This window comes from Ambystoma mexicanum, chromosome 3q (genome assembly GCF_040938575.1).
Source record: "Ambystoma mexicanum isolate Mex_15411 chromosome 3q, UKY_AmexF1_1, whole genome shotgun sequence".
Lineage (NCBI taxonomy): Eukaryota > Metazoa > Chordata > Amphibia > Caudata > Ambystomatidae > Ambystoma > Ambystoma mexicanum.
In genome coordinates this window covers 1,097,393,192-1,097,416,597 of record NC_090926.1, presented here as the reverse complement: position 1 = coordinate 1,097,416,597, position 23,406 = coordinate 1,097,393,192, and the positions used below count along the sequence as shown (strand labels likewise).

The 23,406-nt window shown below is 46.9% G+C and overlaps 1 protein-coding gene across 1 annotated transcript in view; it reads right to left on the bottom strand.

Annotated features, from left to right (window-relative positions):
- Positions 1-23,406, bottom strand: part of LOC138447639 (ultra-long-chain fatty acid omega-hydroxylase-like) — a 368,008-nt gene that overhangs the window by 221,706 nt on the left and 122,896 nt on the right. The gene's annotated exons all lie outside the window — the stretch shown is intronic.

The following is a 23,406-nucleotide window of genomic DNA, read 5'->3' as shown; positions in this document are numbered from 1 at the left end:
TCCCCATGATGCATTACAGCATGAGGCTTTTCAGAAATGGAAAAGACATCATCCTTTTTTTTCTCAATGCGACAGATAACTGAGGGTATATCCTTGGTTATCAGAAAAAGAAAAGGCAGAAAAATGCCATTTGCAGGACAGAAAAGAAGCAAATTCCATTAGGCAAGAGGTGGCGGGTGCAAGAGGACAGTAAGGGGCATTTGGGAGTTGTAGTAGGGCCAGCGACAGAGTTTGCAACACAGAGCTTTCCCATACTCTCAGGTATTGAAGGAATAACTGCGGCTACTCGCCTTCACAGATGAAACTGCGTCACAGATGTGCATCCACCAGCACACTAGACCATTGATAATGCACCTACCATCATAGTGGCAACAACTGGCTACTATGGATCAGGCCTCCCTATCGCTGACACCTATACCAGTGCCTCCTCCAGGCAAACCTTCACCGACATCTTCTTTGTCGTTCCCTCGCCAGACCTGTGGACTGTACATATGGTCTCTGTGCTCTCTCCCTTCTCTTCCTCTCCCATTAATGGTGGCACCCAGTGGGAGGCCCTCTTGGCCTCCTTCCACTCCTCTAACGTCATCATTAATGTTTACTTGAATGTTACCGTCTTGGTCCAAGGCCCTCAGGCCAACCTTCTCCTCCTTGGCTACCTTGCCCTCTCCTTCCTCTTCTGCCCCCCCTCGGGCTGTTTCTACAACTCCGCAGGGCGAACAACTGATTTGTACCCCTCCCCGGAAGTCTTTCAAGGATGGCAACCTTCTCAATATTGCCACTCTCAACTCTCGCTCAGCTGTCAAACACTTCTCTGACATTTGCCGCCTCCTGGAGGAACCTGACCTCAATGTCCTCGGTCTCACCGAGACATGGTTCACAGCCAGCTCTGTCACGAGCTTTGACACTCTCCTCCCTGATGGCTACAAGAACCTCTCCATGCCCAGATCCAACCGCTCCGGAGGGTGTGCAGCTCTGATCCTTCCTGAGTGGATCTCTGCCTCTGTCATTCCTACACAGGCCTACTCCTCTTTTGAATTCCTCGTCTGCAGGCGCTCTCTCACCTAGCCATTCCCTTACTTTGGCTACCATCTCTCGGCCAGCTGGTCAGACCACCTCTCCTCTTCCCTCCTGGTCTCAACCACTGAACTCCTCCTTCTTGGAGACTTCAACATCCACCTGGATGCTTCCTGTCCTCCCACTGGACTCTTTTGTAACCTCTGCGACTCTCTCCCACTCTCTATTCTCCCCTTTGGCCCGACTCACTCTGCAGGGCACACTCTGGATGTTCTGATATCCTCAAACCTTCCCCTATTGATCCATCTTACTACTCCTCTCTCCGGAGTGATAACTTTCTCTTTTCCTCCCATCTCACCCTCTATACCCCTCAGGCCATGCCAATTCCAGTAATGCCACCCACCTTCTTGGTTATCCGACCCATGAAGCGTGTGTCAGTTGAGGCTTTCACTGCCACTTTCTCACTCCCTCATTCCCCCTTGGCTGACTCACACCCTGACGCAGCCCTTTCCATGTTCCACTCTGCTATATCTGATACTCACAATATTCTTGCCCCTGTTATGAGGATCTGTTTGAAGCCCAAAGCCAAGTGAAACTCTTGGTACGACTCAGACCTCGTCACCCTTAAACGCAAGTGCAGGGTGACTGAGAGGAAATGGCGTGCTACCGCGACATCCTCTGAAAAACTGTCCTGCTGCCTGCTCCAAAGGCAATACCGGCTCTCCATCTACACCAAGAAGAGAGACCACATACAAGCCCGTGTATCTGCAGCATCTAACAACTCGGATGAACTCTTTAAAATCTGCAAGGAGCTGGCCAATCCTGCTGCAGTATCTACCTCTCCTATCCCCTCCCAGGCCCTCTGCACGGCCCTGGCTTCTTATTTCATCTCCAAAACTCAGGATATCCTGTCCTCTCTCTCTTCCTCTCCCCCTCATCCCTCTACTCTCTACTCTTCCTCTGGCCCTTCTTCGGCCACCTCTCCTCCCTCCTTCTCTGCCTTTCCCCTGTTCTTCTCAGGCGAGGTTTCTAGACTAGTCCGATCTATGAAAGTCTTGTAGATTCCCTGCAATCAGGCTTTGTCAGTGGCCTAGGCACTCTACCCAATATGATTACAATAAACATGTTTAAGTCTAAATACGCTATTAGAAAACAATCTTTATATTTTGCTTTTATTGATTTTCGTTCAGCGTTTGACTCTATAAATCGTAAGTTATTATTCCACAAGTTAAACGCTCTTGGATGTCCCTCTTCCTTGTTGTCAATTATCATGCAGCTATATACTGAGACCTCCATGCGTGTAAGGCTCTCCATTGAAGGCCATCTTTCTGCATCTTTTGCTACTTTTCTGGGTTTAAAGCAGGGGTGTATATTGGCGTCAATTCTGTTCAATCTGTTTATTTTTGACATGGGTCATTCCTTTCTTCGAATACTCTCGGATGCCCCTGAACTAGGTGGCCAGCGTATCCCGTGGTTTCTTTACGCTGACGATCTTGTATTAATTTCCCAAACGCCAATGGGTCTCCAGAATCTATTATCTGCCTTATCCAAATATACTCTGGAGAACCAATTGATTGTAAATCTTGAAAAATCGCAGGATATGGTCTGTAGACCCCCGGGGAGAGCAAACCTACGAAATACTGTTTGGTACCTACAACAAAAACCAATGGACATAGTTCTGGAATACAAATATTTGGGATTATTTATCCAAAATAGTGTGGGTGACTCCAGATACTCGAACATGTTGCGAGCAAAACTTTTGTCTCTTACATCACAGGCTAAAATTCTTGTCTACAAGTATGGCAAATTTTCGTTAAAGCACCTGCTATTGTTTTACGAGCAAAAAGTCATCCCCATTCTCACATATAACGCCGAATCAAAACTGAACTCCAATGATCAGGCTTGGGACAAATTGCAGGCGGCCTTTTGGAGAAAGGTACTCCACTTGCCAAACTGTTTGCCCATGCCTATCCTGCGTTTTGAACTGGGTATAAAACCATTATCCAGCAGGGTCAAATGGAGCATGTGCTCTTTCTTTGCTTGGTGTCACTTATAATAACATATTGAGCACGGTTGCCAGATATTTGTCTTCCTCCTCTCTGACCTTCCCCTCGAAATGGCGAAGTTCAGTTTTGAATACTCTATTGGAAGCTGATATTTCCTTACAGTATTTAATTGAAAATCCATCAAGAGCCAAAGTTAAATATTGTCAATGGGTTTGGATTCAAAACTATGATATTTGTTTGAAATATAGAGACTTTAATATAAAAACTTTTGGTATTAAACGGTTGGGACAAGCTGCCGGCTATCTTGTGAAATGTCCTTTGGCAAAAATAAGGAATCAGTTCTTACGAGTAAGGATGAACTTGTGGCCCACACGGGAAGTACTGGTGAGGCGAAAAATCATTCCTGCTGATCAAAAATGTTGTCGATTTTGTGAATCTTCTATTGCAATAGAAACGTTGCAACATCTGATAGTAACATGTCCATACTTAAAGGCCATACGCACTAAACAATTCACTAATTTAATGAACCTGCATTTGGCATGGGATGAAGGTGAGACATGGAGCATTTTAGTTAAAAGTCCTAGATTTACGGTCATGAAGTCCTTGGTACATTTCTTGGAAACCATTTTACCTACGGAAATATATTTTTAAATTACTTAGTGTCACAATTTTATGTCTATGTACCTATGTGTGTTATCTTGTTTACATGGGAATTTTACTTAAATAATGTTACCTGGTTTCCTCAAAAGATCTAGGCATGTATACGTGTTTTTGTGTTCTCTACGTGATTTTTAAGTTGCTCCAGTGTCTTTCTTTTGTCCCCTTTTGCTCCAATGTGAAATTTGAAATGTTCATAGTTTTATTTTGTATAATTATGTAATTTTGAAAAGTTGATTTATTTCAGCTGTATCAAATAAATAAAAAAAAGAAAGTTTTGTCAAAACAGGTTCACCCCTGTTCCTCCAAAACCATCAAGGACCACATTGACACCCTGGCTCCTGCTCTGGCTGATTTCCACAACCACTCCTTCGGCACTGGAGTCTTTGTCTCCCCCTTAAGCATTCCTTTTGCACCCTCTTCTTAAGAAACCCTCTGCTGACCCTTCCTGCCCGGCTAACTATCGCCCTACCTCCATCAGTCCTTTCCTAGGCCAACTCCTGAAAAAGCTCCCAGCTCAATCTTCACTCTGTATCTGTTGGTTGTCTCCACGACCACCAGTCTGGCTTCAGAGCTGCCAGAACCATGGAAACTGCTCTTCTGAACATCCGTGATGACCTGCTCTCTAACCTTGATTCCAACACCCCCTGTGTCCTCATCCTACTTGATCTCTTTTCTGCCTTTGACACGGTCAACCATGCCATCCTGCTCCACAGTCTCCGTGATAACCTGGGTATCACTGATCAGGCCCTGGCTTGGCTGACCTCCTTCCTCTCTGACTGACCCTCCCAGGTCCAACTTGCGTCCTTCCTCTCCTCTATCTCTATCTTTACCTGTGGTGTTCCCCAGGGGTCTAACCTCTCTCCCTGGCTGTTCAACCAATACCTGACAACTCTCGCCCGCCGCATTGCCGCTCTTTGCTCCAACTTTCAGTGCTATGCAGAAGACTCCCCTCTGCCGCCTCTTCTACCTCTCTCATCATGGATAGTCTGTCTGCAATCCAAGAGTGGTGTGCCACCAATGATCTCTGCCTTAATGGCAGTAAGATGGAGATCCTCCTTATCGAAACACCTGCCTCTTCCTTTCCTGTCACTCTCTGGCTGGCCATTCTTGGCCCTCTTCCTGCTCCCACCTGCGAGGGTAAGAACCTCAGGGTCATCTTCTACTCCACTCTCTCCTTCTCTCCTCACATCTCTGACATCTCTAAGAAGTCAAACTACTAGCTGCACCTCCTCAGAGGTATTCTTCCTTTCCTCACCTTCCCACAGAAGCTCACTTTCTCCGGAGCTCTAGTTCTCTCTAGGCTGGACTACTGCAACAACCTCTTTCTAAATCTCCCTGTTTCTACTCTCCGCCCTCTACAACTCATCCAGAACAGGACTGCAAGACTTGTCCTTGGCCTCAAGCCTAGGGATCGTATCACTCCAGCCCTGAAATCTCTCAATTGGCACCCTGTGGCTGCAAGGATCAAGTTCAAGACCCACTGCATTGTCCACGAGGCCTTCTTGGACCTGAGACCGAAATACCTCCAACTCTCTCTTCAGAAATATCGTCCTACTTGGGCTCATCACTCCTCCACCTCCAACTCCTTGAGGGTCAGTTGCTTCTCCAACCAACAAGTTGGGGGCAGATCTCTTTCTTCGGCTGGTGCCTCCCTCTGGAATAGCCTCTCTGCCTCTCTGAAATTTGAGCAGAACCATCTCCGTTTCCGGAAGCACCTCAAGACTTTCCTCTTTGCTTCTGCCTTCTCTCTTCCTCTCTCCCCTGCTGATCTCCTGTCTGATACTACACTGGTCACCTGGCTACCCTCTGAACTCGGGCCCAGGTCCCTGCTCACCCAGTTGCACGCCTGCACTTCCTCCTGGCAACCCCTGCACTTGTGGTCTGTGTCTGTAACCCTACAGTCCACTTACCTGCACTTATTAGATACCTGTTGTCTGCACATTTAACACTCGCACTTGCCACCTGTTGGCCGTACTATTTGTTTTGATCCCATGTCCGGCACTTGCCCACCTCCCCCCGGCACTTTTCCCATCCCATCACCCCTGCACTTGCCTGATCTCAATTTCACTAGGCCTAGTAAGATCGTTGTCTTTGTCCTCCCTCTGTTTCCCCTCCATTGCCTCATCACACCTTGAAATATTTGTTTATAGCGCGTTATAAATGCCATATCATATCATATAATGTCATCTGTGATGTCCTCTTTGTGGTCACACGCTGTGCAACAGGGGGCGCATAGTTAAGGTGGACTTGCTCGAAATGCGATTGCTGCATGTCAGGGATCTTGTTGTGTTAAATCTGATCACCTCTCTCATAACCAAGGTTTTTTTCACTGAATTTCAAAGGTATTGTTGCTATGCATTTTTCACGTTAAATCTGATCACCTTAACTCTCTCCTAACAAAAGTTGTTTTATTAAATTTCAAGGGTTTTGTTATACTATCAATTCTTTGGGGTCTACTAAACATGGCCATAGGCCGTGGACACTGTACATATTACATCAATAGGTTTCTTCAGGACCCACTAGCCATGTGCTTCAGTACAGAGACCCATTACCCATGCCTAGGGGATGTGATTGCCCTCAATATTCCCATGATAATGGCAACAAACTACACATACAGTGGCATTCGACTACCCATTCTGCCAGTATTCCCCTGAGAATCTTCAAAAATCAAAGTCTTCCCTGTCCTCACAGGCACTCACCAAGTGCCACCCTCCTCTTTCTATGGCCCCCCCACAACCCTCAGTTGCTTTTTTGTCCACCCTGGATCTGTCCTGGCCATTAACCTGTATCACTGTTTCGTTTGTGCGACGCATTTTCTTCTCCAAGGTGGACTTGATTGAGATGCGAGTGCTGAATTTCTGGGGTTACGTTGTTATTTCATAGTTTCCTCAGGGTGCCCAAGCCATGGCATTCTGCCATCCCACTGTTCATATTGTACCAATAGTTTTTATTTGGGGCGGCTAGCAATGTCCTTCAACCATGGACAGTAGCCATGCGCGAACATATTGCATAATTTCTTGAGGCCTCACTAGTTATGGCCTAAGTGTTGTACCAATATATTTCTTTGGCCCACAAGACATAGTCACTGGCCATGTCACACCAACTGGCCATGTCACACCATTTGTTACCAAACGCCCATTTAATTGCACTGTAGTGTTCATTTATAATGTGCTTAATACCAGCAAGAGGTTTCTAAGTGCGGTATTGGGATTGTAACCTGTGATGCGCAGTGTGGTCTTGCTTCCAAGAATAACGTGTTGCCCCTGCACTATCCTCCCTCCCATTACCCGCTGCCCAGCAGATGTAGGCACTGCGGATGTTTTTTGTTCAAATTCCTTATTCCTGCGATCATTTCACAGTAAATTTTTTCCAATAACAGAAATTCCTACAGTAGACCATTGGGTTGCCGATTCCTGGGATAACAGGAACAACTGCCCCGAATTAAAAAAGTCTTCCACATCCTTTTCCAGGTCCTCTCACTCCACTCAATTGCTTTTTCCCCGCCTAACCCTCTCCCAATTACCCCCATCAATCATTGCTTTGTGTGACGCACATTGTTTTTTGAGCGCTTCCTGCAGCATTGGCTCTGTAATCTCGTGAGATTCACATGGCCTTCCACATATAAACCGAACGTTTTCTACCCGTTACTCGGTCGCCAACACACCCCAAATCCCCAACTTCACATGGTGTCTTCTTTCAAACTTCCAACCTCTAGCCTGATGTGATTGCTATTGCTATTGGTATTGGTATTTTTATAGTGCCAATGGCCAGGCCATCTAAGCGCTGTCATTCAAAACAATCAGTATTCCCCTAGGAGTGACTACACAAACAGAAGAGTTTTGTTTCTCTTTCTGATGTCGAGAGCAGGTCATGGGGGAGGCTATTCCAAAGTTTGATTGCATCCTTTTTCCTCCTCCAAATAAAGTTGTGATTGCTTTCATTTGTGGCTTAACCTGGGGAATCACTTGCATCAAGCAAAAAGAAATGGTGGCTTTTCAGTTCTGAAAATTCTCTCAGCTGCAAAGCACCACGGACAATATTTATAAAAGTTTTAAAGAAGAGGGGTCACCCCCATGTCTCTGTAGAATACTTTAAAAACTACTTAATTTATTTTACCCCAAAACAGTCAAGGAAATTAAGTCAATGTTTTGTGCCCAAATTGTTTCTTATTTGGTGAAAATCTGCTCAGTGATTTTTGCGCTACGGCTGTTAAAAAACTGTACTTTTTCTCTATGGCAAAATGAATGAGAGTAGGCTGGAAACAGCGTTTTTTATGTTTTCTTAATGACATTTTTTAACAAATGTCCAGTTTGTGGGGGGCCTTCACAATTTTTTTGTTTAGAAAATGTCATCCAAATCCATCCAGCAAGCCAAACGTTATTAGCCTATTTCAGCTGCTCAGCTGCAAAGCACCAAGACCGATATAAAGGTTTTAAGGAGCAGTGGGCACCCCATTCTCAGTCAAATATTTTAAAAACTACTCGATGGAGTTACCCCAAACTAGTCAAGGAAATTACGCCAACGATTTGAACCCAAGTTGTTTCTTATTGGTTCCAAATCTGTCGAGCTGTTTTCGCACTACAGCTGTTCAAAAATGGCTCCTTTTTCTTTATGGGGAAAATGAATGGGCTGAAAACTGCAGTGTTTTGTTTTCTTTTTGGGGTGGCCCTTCACAAACGATTGTTTTACAAATGTTATCCATATCCATCCAGCAAGTCAAAAGTTATTAGCAATAGCATTTTGGGGGAAAATGGCTGTATTTTCATTTCTGAAAAGCCTATCAGCATCTATGCTGCAAAGCCCCAATGGGAAATATAACTATTTGTTTGGGAGCAGCGGACACCCCGTCGACTGTAGAATATTTTTTAAACACCTGGACAGATTTAGCCCAAACCTGTCCCGAAAATAGAATCAACACTTCATGCCCAAGTTGTTTTTCATTTGATCCAATACTGTCCAGCAGTTTTTGTGCTACATCTTGAAAACATGTTGACTTCTTCTCTATGTAAAAATGAATGGGAGTAGGCTGATAACAGCATTTTCTTGCGTTCTTAATAACTTTTTCATTTCTTAAATAATCTTTCCCAATATTTCCAATCTGGTGGGGTCTGTGACACACTTCTTGTATGGAAAATATCATCCAAATCCGTTCTGCAAGTCAGAATTTATTAGCGATGCAATCTAGTCACTCACCTTAACTATAGGATGGCGACCACCGCCCTATAATATGTGTGTACCCATTTCAGACCACACTGCACTGCACCACCAAGTAGCTATCGCTTGAAGTACACCTCCAGTTCAGAGCCTAATGGGAAATGCATTGCAGGTAAGCACATTACCTCAAATGTCAAGACTTTGCTCCAGGAACATGCCTGTCTATAATAGGGTATGGCTATTTATACATAACATGTTTCAACCCAGAACAGACAGCTGTCAAGGATTCAGACAACCTCATATATGTTTCCACTTAATAGGGATAATCAATACAGTGTAACCTGATACCCTTGTGAAACATGTTTCGGGATACTTGCAGTCTCGTACAAAAAGAGATGTAACCAAGCAGTTTGGGATGGACTGACCCTTATTGGGTGTGTCCAAGCCTGTTTTGCATATGGTCCTTCCCTTTTCTGTAATGGCTTGGCAGGTTGAAGAATGGTGGTCTGGAAAGTTGCCCAGAGCGATGTCAGAGGTTCAAATTGATTCAAATCCTTTAAGCCATTGCTTGTTTAATTACTAGTCACGCTAAGTTGGACGGGTGTGCCCAGACCTGGGTCTCGAGCTTGCTGGGGCTAGAGACCCAAGCTGCACCTAACTTATGATGGCGAAATATATCAGAGCTTGCTTGCGGTCTCATACAGAAGGAATGTGTCCAAACAGTTTGAGCTGGACCACCCCTTCTGGGGTAGGACAAAGCCTTATCTGCACTTGGTCTTCCCCCTTTCTGTAATGGCTTGGCAGACTGAAGGACGATGATCTGGAAGGTTGAAGGAAGTTAAGATGTAATTAAAACCTAACAGCCATTATTTCTTTTGTTTTGCAATATTTACCCCAAGTTGGACTGGCATGCCTACACCTGGGTGCTGAGCGCCTGGAAGTAGAGGCCCAAGCAAGCCCCTTTGAACTACTCTGAGAACCAGGGAAAGTCCTATCCAGTACTACTGTGCCATTAACAAGTGATTTTAGACAAGGGGTTGCAAGCAAAAGGAGGTAGGTGGCATAGGACATACCTAAGGTAATTCTTATATTTTGTAGGTCTGGTTGAACTTTTTTCAAAAAGAAAAGAAGGACAGGACATTTCTAGGAGGACGCCTCTTAAATCTTGTTGTTCTTCTCATTGCAGTTCCTGAGTCTGTTTCCTCCTTCTGTGTCTTGGGAGTCCCAAACCGGTTTCCCTACAGCATCTACAATTCTGTTTGTTCTTCAGTTGTGCATCCATAAGTTAATGATAAGTCAATGGTGGTTGTCCTGTAGAGGCCCTTACGGCTCCATCCTCACCTCTTCCATCTACAATATCTACATAGAGCCACTGGGGGATTTCTTGGACAACTTCCAGATCAGGATCCACCAGTATGCTGATGACACAACTGTCAACTGTGCAATGTAAGAGGATTCAATTCAGCACGGCAGCTAAGTCAACGCCTAGTCTATAATACTGAATGAAACCCTTATTGATATATCTTTATGTCCAGTTCATGCGTTCTGGATGACTACCCCTATATAACACCCCTCTGTTGGAATCCCCCTGACCCCACTGAGCCAAGAAGTAGTTCTGTTTTGCAAGTTAAAAGGTTTATTTGAGACTTTACACAATATAGATATATATATCACACTTTATAATAAATTAATAATTGAATATCACACTTAATCTGATATGATAAAGATTAACAACGGAGAATCTGGCACTAGCACACTTCTTTATAATCACTAAGGAGTTGACATGAAATGGATAAGGTAGCACACTGGTAAATAGGGACAGAAGAATAATGTGGTAGAGAATGCTTTATAGATTTCAGATGGATGCAATGTTGAATGAAATGCAGTACAGAAAATACTCAATATGATTTCAACAAAACAATGTAATCACTTTTCTCTGGCAATTCACCCCCCCCCTTTTATGCAATGCAAGGAAATGGAAGGAAAAGCACACAGTTCTCAGAAATGCAATCAAATGTGATTCAGTTCACCCCAGCAAGCTTAGACAACAGAAGTTTAAAACACAACCCAAAATGCTTCTATATGTGCTGGCAATGGAGTGAAAAATATGCTAAAATGCTTTTAATTCCCTGTAGAGGTTCAGGGTGAGTGGTATCTAGTTAATATTAGTCCAGGCTCACACTAGCAATGATTCAGGGATGATTAGCAGGTTAAACAAATTTCTGGCAAATGGAAGGCAAGCAGCTATCTTTTTTACACGTGGAGAAATTTGCAAATCGCGGTAAAATTCGCGAATGCGTCTGGTGCGATTACAGAGGAACTACAAGGACTATCACTATCGTTGGTCCTAAGAAAGCCTAGGATCTCAGCTTCCAGGTGAAAGTTACTGCAAGTCTCTAGCACAAACGGTTGCGGAGATATGAGCGATTAAATAAAGGTCGTTTTTCAGATTTGAAATTTTAAAGTTCAAAAAGACAAGTGCAGCTTGCAACTAGAAAATGACAGGTGACAGCTTTGCAAATGACAGGTGACAGTTAGGAGACAGTTCTACTTAGATTAAACTAGATTGAATTATATTATTTTAACTAGGAGATTGGTTCTGCACAGTTTTCTAGGTACTCACACTATATTCTTGAGTGAAATGGGCCTCGCCATGGATCTGGTCAGGTTTTAGACGGGACTGTGGTCTCTGCACTTCACAGTGATCTGGGTCTGCTCTCTCTCTGGATTCTGAGGATTGAGGGATTTAAAGTCTGGATCTTTCTGCACAGCTTTCTCTGGAAATTGATGGAGGTAAAGTATGGATTTTCCAGCAGAGCGTCCCGCTGCAAATGGATTTGAAGGTCCCTATCTGTCCTGTCTGTCTGCTTTTATGTGTTTAGAATGTGGGTGTGTTCTAGCATCACTAACCCTACCTCTCTCTCAGCTTCTAATTGGTCAAACTTCCATTTCTCATTTGATTGGGGGAGCTAAGTTGTGTCAGAGTGATGTCATTTTACAGCCTTGCAGAGAGGACACTCCCCTGTCAAATTGCACACATTCTATATTTGATAACAAAAGACATATTTGCACAGGTAAACATTGGTTTAAAATTACATGCACACATCACATATCACAGGAGATATACCCTGTCCAAACTTTGCTCTTCCTGGGGGCTTGCATTCAGAAATGGCACATATTTCACTTTTTAACTGATTTTGCAATTTCGGACATTGACCCAAATTTACACACATGTGCGCAAGGAGTATGGACAATAGTTGATGAAGTGTCAGATTTTTCACATGCACACATTTTGAGTAATATCCTCTTTTCCGCTAAAACACCCCTGAACATGCCACCGGTTCTAAAAACCTCTTAAAATGTGGGCAGAAAAATCACAAGAATTATGGTGTCATTTATACAATTTTCACATGTCCGCTCTATGAGTTATTCATCTTTTTCTAAAACCATATTCTGGCTATAGAGGTGTGTCTTTTCAGGTCACATGGTACAGAAACCAGTCTTTCCAGTTTCTGCCAAGCTCAGAGACCCTGCCCCTCTCAGCTTCTGCCAAGAGGAAGCTCCATTTACGACTCCCGCCAATAAAACATTTGCCTGAGTCAGGACAGGGCTTTGTTCAATTTCCTGCAGAGCCCAGGTAATTCAATCAGGGAAGTGTCATATCCCTTTTGGTGTGAGCAGCAAAAGGGCAGCTAGGCCTGGGAACACAGCTGTGACTCAAGTTTCACTCCTGATGGGGGTAGTTGGTGGGCAGAATCCAGTTCCTTAAGCCAAGTTTCAGATAAAATGTCACTTTTTGTTCCCCAGTTCCTGCATTCAAATAAAACTAAACATTTTTACATATGCAGCTAGAATGCTGATTCTAAGTTTAAAACTATGACATTTAAACAATTGCAACCTATGTGACACTCAAAGTAGGTCACTCATTTCTTTTAAACATTTAGATTTGTAGTGTCTTTCAGTCCAAATTTACTTAAACTGCTGAAATCCACAGCTCAACCAGTCTTGTTCTAAACCTTCAAGTCACTTCAGAATATAACTTTACATTGGATCCACCTCTTAAAATGTCTTTCTTTGGCTTGCTTTGGGTTCATTTATTCAGTTTTCTACAAAAAGTAAAATCTGGTGTTGTTTTAAAATGCCGGCTTTTGGATAGTGGTGAGTACTGGTACTGCACCCATTTTTGGGATTTAAGAAAATGAATTCCCAACAGTTATGGGTTTGCTTTTGGCAATCAGCATTGCCATTCCCAATGGTTTCAGACTACTGTGTGGGTAGTCCAATGGTGGTTTTAGGCAGTGTCCTTCTGTGCCCATAACATCGGCAAAAATGAGTGGCAGCCTATTCTTCATGCATTCCCCTGTGCATTTTCTGGGAAGCTCTGGCCATCATGATGTTTTCCATGTCAGTACTGCACAGTTTTGAGGTAGGGCTCGGATGCATGGGTAAATACATCCCACAGCAACAACATTCACCAGTTGAAATACAGCCTCTCTCCTCGGGCTGCCAATGAACATACCCAAGTTCATAGTGGGCTGAAACAGATTGATCGCTGTGGCTTCTACCCCCAAATCACTCCTAGTGCAAAGTCCCTTATCTTCACCATCGATTTTGACATCTGCTTCAAAGCACACATCACCAAGAAGTTACAAAAGCATGGAACCAGCACTCACTCCTCTGCTGAATCAAACCCTTCATCGCCACCCCAGACTACAGATTTATTGACCAGGGTCTGGTGCTCTACCACCTGGATAACAACAACAACCGCTTAGCAGTTGCACAACCATTACTATATCCCACCCCTGAAAACATACCAGCATGCCACAGCATACGTTGTTGTAGGACTGGCGAAATTCAATCAGATTTCCCCCAATAAAAAGGAACTACACAGGTTACCCCTCCCCGCTTCCATTACCTTCTAGAGAGCCTACATCATCTACAATCCTCCACGACGCCATCATAATGGAATCCAAATGAGCAAGATTGAGAATACCAGAAAACAAGTGATGTTGCCAAGCTCTGGAAGCACCTTCCTGCTATCATCAGGCTGACTCTGTCCTGCGATTCAGGAAAGATCTGAAGACGTTGCTAATCAAGCAACACTTCACAAACGAGTAAGGACTACAGACCAGCAAGACGGATCGCCATTATGATATGATATGATATGATATGGCATTTGTAACGCGCCTATACACAAGTGTTTCAAGGCGCGACGAGGCAGGGGGGGGAACAAGGGGAAGACAGACAGCGATCCTACTAGGCCAGGTGTCATTCAGATCGCGCAAGTGCAGGGGTTGGGGGAAGGGAAAAGTGCAAGGGGAAGGGAAGGGGGGGGAGTGCAGCACAAGGTAAGTAGCGTAAAAAATAATAAATAAGGCCAGCTGATGGCAAGTGCAAGGTAGATGCAGAACAAGTGCTGGGAAGGGGGGGCTGTAAGGATACAGTGACAGTCCCACAGTGCAGGGGGGTGCCAGGGAGGCAGTGCAAGTGGAGAGTGGCTGGGCCCTGGACCGAGGTCACTGAGAGGGGCCCAGTTGCAGATTCAGAGCAGATTCAGTGAAGAATTTAAGCTGTTCAGCAGGGGAGAGGGAGAGAGAAAGCAGAAGCAAAGAGGAAGGTTTTGAGGTGCTTCCGGAACCGGAGGTGGTTCTCCTCAAGTTTCAGGGAGGCAGGAAGGCTGTTCCAGAGGGAGGCCCCTGCTGCAGAGAGAGATCTACCCCCAGCTCGTTGCTTCGAGAAGCGGCTGACCCTGAGGGAGTTGGAGACGGATGAGCGAAGGGCTCGGGAAGGAAGATATTTAGGAAGAGAGAGTTGAAGGTATTTGGGCCCCAGGCCCCAGAAGGCCTTGTGGACAATGCAGAGGGTTTTGAACTTAATCCTCGCAGCCACTGGGAGCCAGTGTAGAGATTTCAGTCCTGGAGAGATACGGTCCCTGGGCTTGAGGCCAAGGACAAGTCTCGCAGTTCTGTTCTGGATGAGTTGCAGAGGGCGGAGAGTGGAGGCAGGCAGATTAAGATAGAGGCTGTTACAGTAGTCCAGCTTTGAGAGAACCAGGGCTCGGGAGACAGTGAGCTTCTGGGGGAAGGAGAGGAAGGGAAGAATACCTCTGAGGAGGTGTGTCATGTACCGACGTGTAAGCAGTGTCAAGAAACGGATGCATAGCCCTTTAAGAACACTACAACCAGGGGCTTGGAAGTTGGCATGGCAACGCTGGCGTCCTCTCAGCGTTTCCCACGGTCGACGCTGAAAGCCGCGGAACGCTGTCATGTGACCTCACCTTTATATTCTCCGCCTACACTCCAGATCGGTGCTTCTGATTGAGAATTGGTGGCGCCTCGTATCTTGTACCTTGTATCCAGTTTTCCTTATCATCCCGATTCTGTCCCTTTCCCTTCCCCTTCCCTCCAGCATTTCTGATTACCTCGTTGCCTCGACCCGGACCGTTTACCTGGCTTTGGATTTTGGACTGCCTTGTTCTGGTTTGCTGCCCGCATCATTCTTCGACCTCGGACCGCTCACGGATTTCCTAGCCTTCGCCCATTGGTTTTGGTTGCTCTTCGGTTATCTTCTGGATCATCAATCATCTGGACTGCATCTGGGTATTTTGAGGAACTTTTCTTGAACTTTGGATTGTTGACCTTGGAACTCTTGAACTTTCTGATTATTGAACTTGGAACTTATGAACTTCCACCCTAGTGTGTATTAGGCGTCCTCGTGCCGGCGGGATAGGTGGTGGAGTTTTGCTGGTATTCTGCATTGTGGACTTCGGAGTTCTTCTCTTCCTGGTTCCATCTGATTCTCCCCGGAGTAACGGTAAGCCTAGGGGTTGTTATCGGAATTGGGATCAACGTATTGCATTCTTTCTGTTGTGTTCGGGTTTGGTCAGAAGGGCGGTTGTTATATTATCTGTATTGTGTTAACTCCTCACTTACAGATCCAACGCCTGTCCTCGGCTACTCGTACCACCCTGACTTCGGCATTACAACTTTTGCGTCATCTACATTACAACTCCTGCGTCCTCTGGGTCTCATCAGGTATCCGTTCTTTCCTCTGATTGATCGCTCTGGCTGTCCGTTCCTGGGGCCAGAGGGTTCCATCGGGAGGAAGAACTCTTCGGCTACACGACGTGGGCAACTGGATTCTGACATAATCAGAAGCCATTCAATATGGATACCAATGAGACGCTGTCCACTATTTTACAATTGGTGGCCGATTTACGTAATGATATGTCTGCGGCTCATTCAGCCACGCAGCGACGCATTGATGAGTTGCAAGCAGGGTTCCAACCCCTTGGGGCAGCTGCCCCACCTTTGGCCAGTGTCTCTGGGGCAGGTGCTGGTCCATCTCAACAGGGTGCTGGACCAGTTTATATGGCTACCCAGTTCCCTTTGGCTCCACCGGAACGCTTCAGTGGAGACCCCAAGACCTTTAGGACCTTTATGAACCAATGTAGACTACACTTTCTGTGTCGTCCTGCCTCTTTTCCAGATTCCACTACTAAGGCGGCGTTTCTGTTATCTCATTTAGGGGGTACCGCGGCTGCCTGGGCTAATCCGTTGTTGGAAGAGGGCAGTCATCTTCTTTACAATTGTGACGCCCTAATTGAGGCTATGAGTCGTGTGTTCGACACACGTTACGCCACACAAGCTACGGATTTAGAACTGCTTGGTCTCCAACAAGGCAGTACACCTCTCCTGTCCTATCTAGCCAAGTTCAATCAGCTGGTGGCGGAAACTAATTGGCCCGAAGAGAAGAAGGCTTCTCTCTTCTATAAAGGGCTGTCCGACTCACTAAAGGACACACTGGCTACCGTTCCGGTGATACCTACTGCTTTTTCGGAACTATTGGATTTGGTTCTCCAGATCGATTCCCGACAAGCAGCACGGAGGGGTGAAAAGAGAACGGTTCCTCCTGTTGCTGTCTCCGTTCCTTTACCTGCCGCTGGATCCACGGAACCCATGCAGATTGGGGCACTTAGAACTCCTCTCTCGGCTGAAGTTAGGGAACACCGGAGAAAGAATGGGTTATGTTTCTATTGCGGAGGTTCAGACCACTTACTCCGAGAATGTACCAAAAAACCTACTAAGAAACAGGGAAACGCCAAAACCCGGTGACTGAAGGGGTCCAGATGCCGGGTGTTTCTTTGATAGACCCTACAATATACAGTCCTTATTGTCTATCTGCTTCCCTGTCGTCTCCCGGCTCTGAGAAATGGGCCGTGATGATGGTCCTGGACTCAGGCGCCACAGGGAATTACGTGGATGCCACTTATGCTCAGGAGTTGGGTCTACCAGTTATGCACAAATCATGTCCTGAAATGGTAAATTCGGTAGATGGCTCTTCCTTGGTCTCTGGGTTAGTGACGAAGCGGACTACTGACCTCACCATGATCACTGACTGCGGTCATCAAGAGAGCATCTACTTTGATCTCATTGCGGCACCACAGTTTAAATTCATTCTTGGCTTACCTTGGTTAAAATTGCATAATCCTTCTGTGGATTGGCATTCTGGGGAGGTATGTTTTCCGTCGGATTACTGTGAAAGGAGATGCCTCACTATCAGTTCGGAGATCACCAATCCAAGTCATGCTCTTGCTGAAACTACCCGTACTGTGGGGGCAGTACTTAACACTGTCCTTCCTATGGTGTACAGGAAATATCAGGACGTATTCGACGCACGTGGGGCAGAGACACTTCCACCCCACAGGCCCTATGACTGCCCTATCGAGCTGATTCCTGGAGCTAAGATTCCGTCTGGGCGCATATATTCTCTGACCCCTAAAGAGGACGTGATTTTGAAGGAATATATTGACAAATCCTTGAGTACTGGCTTTATTCGTCCTTCCCGCTCACCTGCTGCCTCACCCATGTTCTTTGTCCCTAAGAAGGAGGGGGACCTGCGTCCTTGCATCGATTACCGTGCTTTAAATGCCGTCACGATCAGAAATCAGTATCCAATTCCTCTGATTTCAGTCTTATTGGACCAATTGGGTGCAGCTAAGGTGTTCACTAAATTGGATTTGAGGGGAGCCTACAATCTCGTCCGGATTCGCGAAGGCGACGAGTGGAAGACGGCCTTCAAAACCAAATATGGCCTCTTCGAATACTGCGTTATGCCCTTTGGCCTATGTAACGCTCCGGCGACCTTCCAATACTTCATCAACGACGTATTTCATGACATGCTAGACCAGTACGTAGTCGTTTACTTAGATGACATCTTGGTCTACTCTCCTTCGGTGGACACTCACGTCATCCATGTCTCCAACGTCTTGCATCGTCTAAGAGAGTACCACTTGTATGCTAAGTTGGACAAGTGCAGGTTTCATGAAACCGAGGTAGAGTTCCTAGGCTATGATATCACTAGCCGGGGAGTGCAAATGAGCCAGTCTAAGATCACCGCGATATTGGAGTGGCCTCGTCCTGATACCTTGAAGGCTCTGCAATCCTTCCTAGGTTTTGCTAATTTCTATCGGCGGTTTATCCAAGACTTTTCAGCCATTGCCTCTCCACTTACCAAACTAACCAGCACTAAATGTTTGTTTAAATGGAACGAGGAAGCTCAACAGGCTTTTGAGGCCTTAAAATCTGCTTTTACCATGGCTCCCGTCCTTCAACATCCGGATCCCTCTTTGCCTTTCATTGTAGAAGCAGATGCTTCAGATGTTGCACTGGGAGCTATCCTGTCCCAACTTTGCCCCGAGTCTGCTGGTTTACATCCTGTTGCGTATCACTCCAGAAAACTCACCTCTTACGAGAGGAATTATACGATCACAGAACGGGAATTGTTGGCTGTAAGAGACGCCTTTATGGTATGGAGACATCATCTTTTGGGGTCTTCCGAACCAGTTCAAGTGTTTACTGATCATCGGAATCTCTTGGCACTGCAATCAGTGAAGTGTACCACGGCACGTCATGCCAGGTGGCATGAATTTTTCGCCATGTTCAACTTCACCATTACCTATCGCCCTGGTTCTCTGAATTCGAAGGCTGATGCTCTTTCCCGCATCCATGGAGTCCCCGAACCATCCGAGCTTAAAGGAGCTCTTCTATTACCCAATCAAGTGGTGTGTGGGTGTACCTTGCGCCCCTCTCTGAAAACTAGGATACAAGAATGGGTGAGAACTACTCCCTCCGAGATTTCTAGCCTGGGGTTGGAGGTCATCAATTCATTGCCTTATAAGGAGGGTAAAATATATGTGCCTGACTCCGACACAAGACACACCGCCATACAATGGTGTCACGATTCAGCGGTAGCGGCACATCCAGGTACTGGGAAAACTATTGACCTTTTGAGAAGGTGGTGCTGGTGGCCCTCCATGTCACACGATGTTCGGGAATACATCGTTTCTTGTGCCATTTGTGCACAGTGCAAACATCAACCGGGCAAACCGGTGGGCCTGCTTCAACCCATGCCTATTCCAGACAAGCCTTGGTTTATGGTCTCTATGGATTTCGTAGTAGAACTTCCGGTAGTCGACGGCTACGACACTATATGGGTGGTCGTGGACTATTTCACTAAATCAGCCCTGTTTGTACCCTGCCAGGGGATTCCTTCTGCTCCGGTTTTGGCGGAACTGTTCTTGAAGAACGTCTACCGAAGATTCGGTCTGCCTTCCATTCTTGTTACTGACCGGGGACCACAGTTCACTTCTCGTTTTTGGAGAGCCATGACTTCAACGTTGGGTATAGACGGCAGGTACTCTAGTGCATACCATCCACAAACCGATGGGCAAACAGAGAGGCTTAACGCCACCATGGAACAGTATCTACGATGTCTTACCCACCAACGCCAAGATACGTGGGTTTCTGTTCTACCTCTGGCCGAGTTCGCCTACAATAACTCTATGCATACGGCGACAGGTGTATCTCCGTTCTTTGCACTATATGGCCAGCACCCCCGTTCTTTGCCCAGTATTGCTGATTGGCCATTACAAAATCCGGCTGCCTCTGGTTGTCTTAGGAACCTATCAGATACCCACGCTTTAGTTAAGAGTAAACTATTACAGGCCCAGTCATGTACTAAGTCATCGGCAGATGCACATCGCTCACCGGCTCCTAACTACCGACCGGGGATGAAGGTCTGGCTGTCCACAAAAAATCTACGCCTGCCTGGTCGAAGATCCCTGTTGCCTCGGTTTGTGGGTCCCTACAGCATTCTGCAGGTTATTAACCCTGCGGCCCTCCGATTGGCTCTTCCTGCAAAATGGAAGGTACACCCGGTATTCCATGTCTCTCTAGTGAAACCATGCCACCCATCTACCAGACTTCCTGCTCATCCACCACCGATTAGGGTGCGTGGTTTTGATGAATATGAGGTGGGTGCGATCTTGGATACTAAAGTCCGAAGGGGCAGACGTCTCTATCTGGTCGATTGGAAGGGCTATGGTCCCGAAGACCGTACGTGGGAACCTGTGGGAAACATCCATGCTCCGGCCCTATTGTCTCGTTTCTGGTCTGCTCGGGGGGTGACACCCCCTTTGAGGGAGGAAACTGTCATGTACAGACGTGTAAGCAGTGTCAAGAAACGGATGCATAGCCCTTTAAGAACACTACAACCAGGGGCTTGGAAGTTGGCATGGCAACGCTGGCGTCCTCTCAGCATTTCCCACGGTCGACGCTGAAAGCCGCGGAACGCTGTCATGTGACCTCACCTTTATATTCTCCGCCTACACTCCAGATCGGTGCTTCTGATTGAGAATTGGTGGCGCCTCGTATCTTGTACCTTGTATCCAGTTTTCCTTATCATCCCGATTCTGTCCCTTTCCCTTCCCCTTCCCTCCAGCATTTCTGATTACCTCGTTGCCTCGACCCGGACCGTTTACCTGGCTTTGGATTTTGGACTGCCTTGTTCTGGTTTGCTGCCCGCATCATTCTTCGACCTCGGACCGCTCACGGATTTCCTAGCCTTCGCCCATTGGTTTTGGTTGCTCTTCGGTTATCTTCTGGATCATCAATCATCTGGACTGCATCTGGGTATTTTGAGGAACTTTTCTTGAACTTTGGATTGTTGACCTTGGAACTCTTGAACTTTCTGATTATTGAACTTGGAACTTATGAACTTCCACCCTAGTGTGTATTAGGCGTCCTCGTGCCGGCGGGATAGGTGGTGGAGTTTTGCTGGTATTCTGCATTGTGGACTTCGGAGTTCTTCTCTTCCTGGTTCCATCTGATTCTCCCCGGAGTAACGGTAAGCCTAGGGGTTGTTATCGGAATTGGGATCAACGTATTGCATTCTTTCTGTTGTGTTCGGGTTTGGTCAGAAGGGCGGTTGTTATATTATCTGTATTGTGTTAACTCCTCACTTACAGATCCAACGCCTGTCCTCGGCTACTCGTACCACCCTGACTTCGGCATTACAACTTTTGCGTCATCTACATTACAACTCCTGCGTCCTCTGGGTCTCATCAGGTATCCGTTCTTTCCTCTGATTGATCGCTCTGGCTGTCCGTTCCTGGGGCCAGAGGGTTCCATCGGGAGGAAGAACTCTTCGGCTACACGACGTGGGCAACTGGATTCTGACAAGGTGCAGCTGGTAGTGTGACTTCTTAGAGACGTCTGATATATGAGGAGAGAAGGAGAGTGTGGAGTCGAAGATGACCCCGAGGTTTTTTGCCTTGCAGGTAGGAGCAGGAAGGGGGCCAAGGGAGGCCGGCCAGAGAGCTGCAGGGAAGGAGGGAGTGGGTGTGCCGATAAGTAGAATCTCAGTCTTACTGGCATTAAGGCAGAGGTCATTGGCGGCACACCATTCCTGGATAGCAGACAGACAGTCAGAGATGAGGGAAGGAGAGGAGGAGGCCGAGGGTAGCCTGAAAATGAGCTGGGTATCGTCCGCATAGCACTGGAAGTTGGGGCAGAGAGCAGCGATGCGGAGGGCAAGGAGTGCCAGATACTGGTTGAAAAGCCAGGGAGAGAGGTTAGATCCCTGGGGAACACCACAGGAGGAGAAAAAGATGTCAGACAGGAAGGACCCCAGTTGGACCTGGGAGGGTCGATTGGAAAGGAAAGAGGTCAGCCACGCCAGAGCCTGACCAGTGATACCCAGGTTATCACGGAGACGGTTGAGCAGGATGGCATGGTTGACAGTGTCAAAGGCAGAGGAGAGATCGAGTAGAATGAGAACACACGGAGTGTTGGAATCGAGGTTCGAGTGCAGGTCCTCACGGATGTTCAGGAGAGCAGTTTCCGTGCTTCTGGCAGCTCTGAAGCCAGATTGATGGTCATGAAGACTACCAACAGATTCAGCGTGGAGGTTAAGCTGGGAGATGGCCAGTTTCTCCAGGAGCTTGCCCAGGAAGGGAGTAATGGAGATTGGGCGATAGTTAGCCGGGCAGGAAGGGTCGGAAGAGGGTTTCTTGAGGAGGGGGTGCACAAGGGAGTGCTTGAGGGGGGAAGGGAAGACTCCAGAGGCGAAGGAGTGGTTGCAAACATCAGCCAGGGCAAGAGCCAGGGAGTCGATGTGGTCCTTGATGGTTTTGGAAGAACAGGGGTGAACCTGTTTAGACAAGACTTTCATAGATCGGACTTGTCTGGAAACCTCGTCAGCAGAAAAAAGTGGAAAGGCAGAGAAAGAGGGAGGAGGGGTGGCTGCAGAAGGGCCAGAGGAAGAGCTGGGAAGAGAGGGAGGGAGGTGAAAGGAGGAGAGCGAGGACAGGATGTCCTGAGTTTTTGAGATGAAGTGAGAGGCCAGTGCAGTGCAGAGGGCCTGGGAGGGGACAGGAGAGGTAGAGACTGCAGCAGGGTTGGCCAGCTCCTTGCAGATTTTAAAGAGTTCGGCCGAGTTGTTTGATGCCTCAGAGATGCGGGCTTGGATAAGGGCTCTCTTCTTGGTGAGAACGGAGAGCCGGTATTGCCTTTGGAGCAGGCGGCAGGCCAGTTTGTCAGAGGATGAACATGAAGCACGCTATTTCCTCTCTGCCACCCTGCACTTGCGTTTTAGGGTGACGAGATCCGAGTCATACCAGGGGTTACATTTGGCTTTGGGCTTCAGGCGGATTCTCATGACGGGGGCAAGGATATCAAGAGTATTAGATATAGCAGAGTGGAGCATGGAGAGTTCTGTGTCAGGGTGGGAGTCAGCCACAGGGGGCGGCGGGGGCTAGAAGGTAGCAGCAAAAGCCTCAACTGACACGCGCTTCATGGGTCGTATGACCGAGAAGGTGGGTGGTAGTGAAGAGGGTGGCTTTGCCTGTGGGGTAGGGAGGGTGATGTGGGAGGATAGGAGAAAGTGATCACTCCAGGAGAGAGGAGTGGAGAGAGGGACGGAGAGGGGAAGGTCAGAGGAGATCAGAGCATCAAGAGTGTGCCCTGCAGAGTGAGTAGGCCCAGACGGGAGAATAGAGAGTGCGAGAGAGTCGCAGAGGTCACGAAAGAGACGAGTGGGGGGACAGGAGGCATCGAGGTGGATGTTGAAGTCACCAAGAAAGAGGAGTTGAGTGGTTGAGGACAGGAGTGAGGAGAGGTCAGCCCACTCAGAGAGGAAGGAGGAAATTTGACCAGGTGGCCGATAGATAGTAGCCACGGTAAGGGAATGGCTAGGAGAGAGAGAGAGTCGGCAGACAAGACATTCAAAAGAG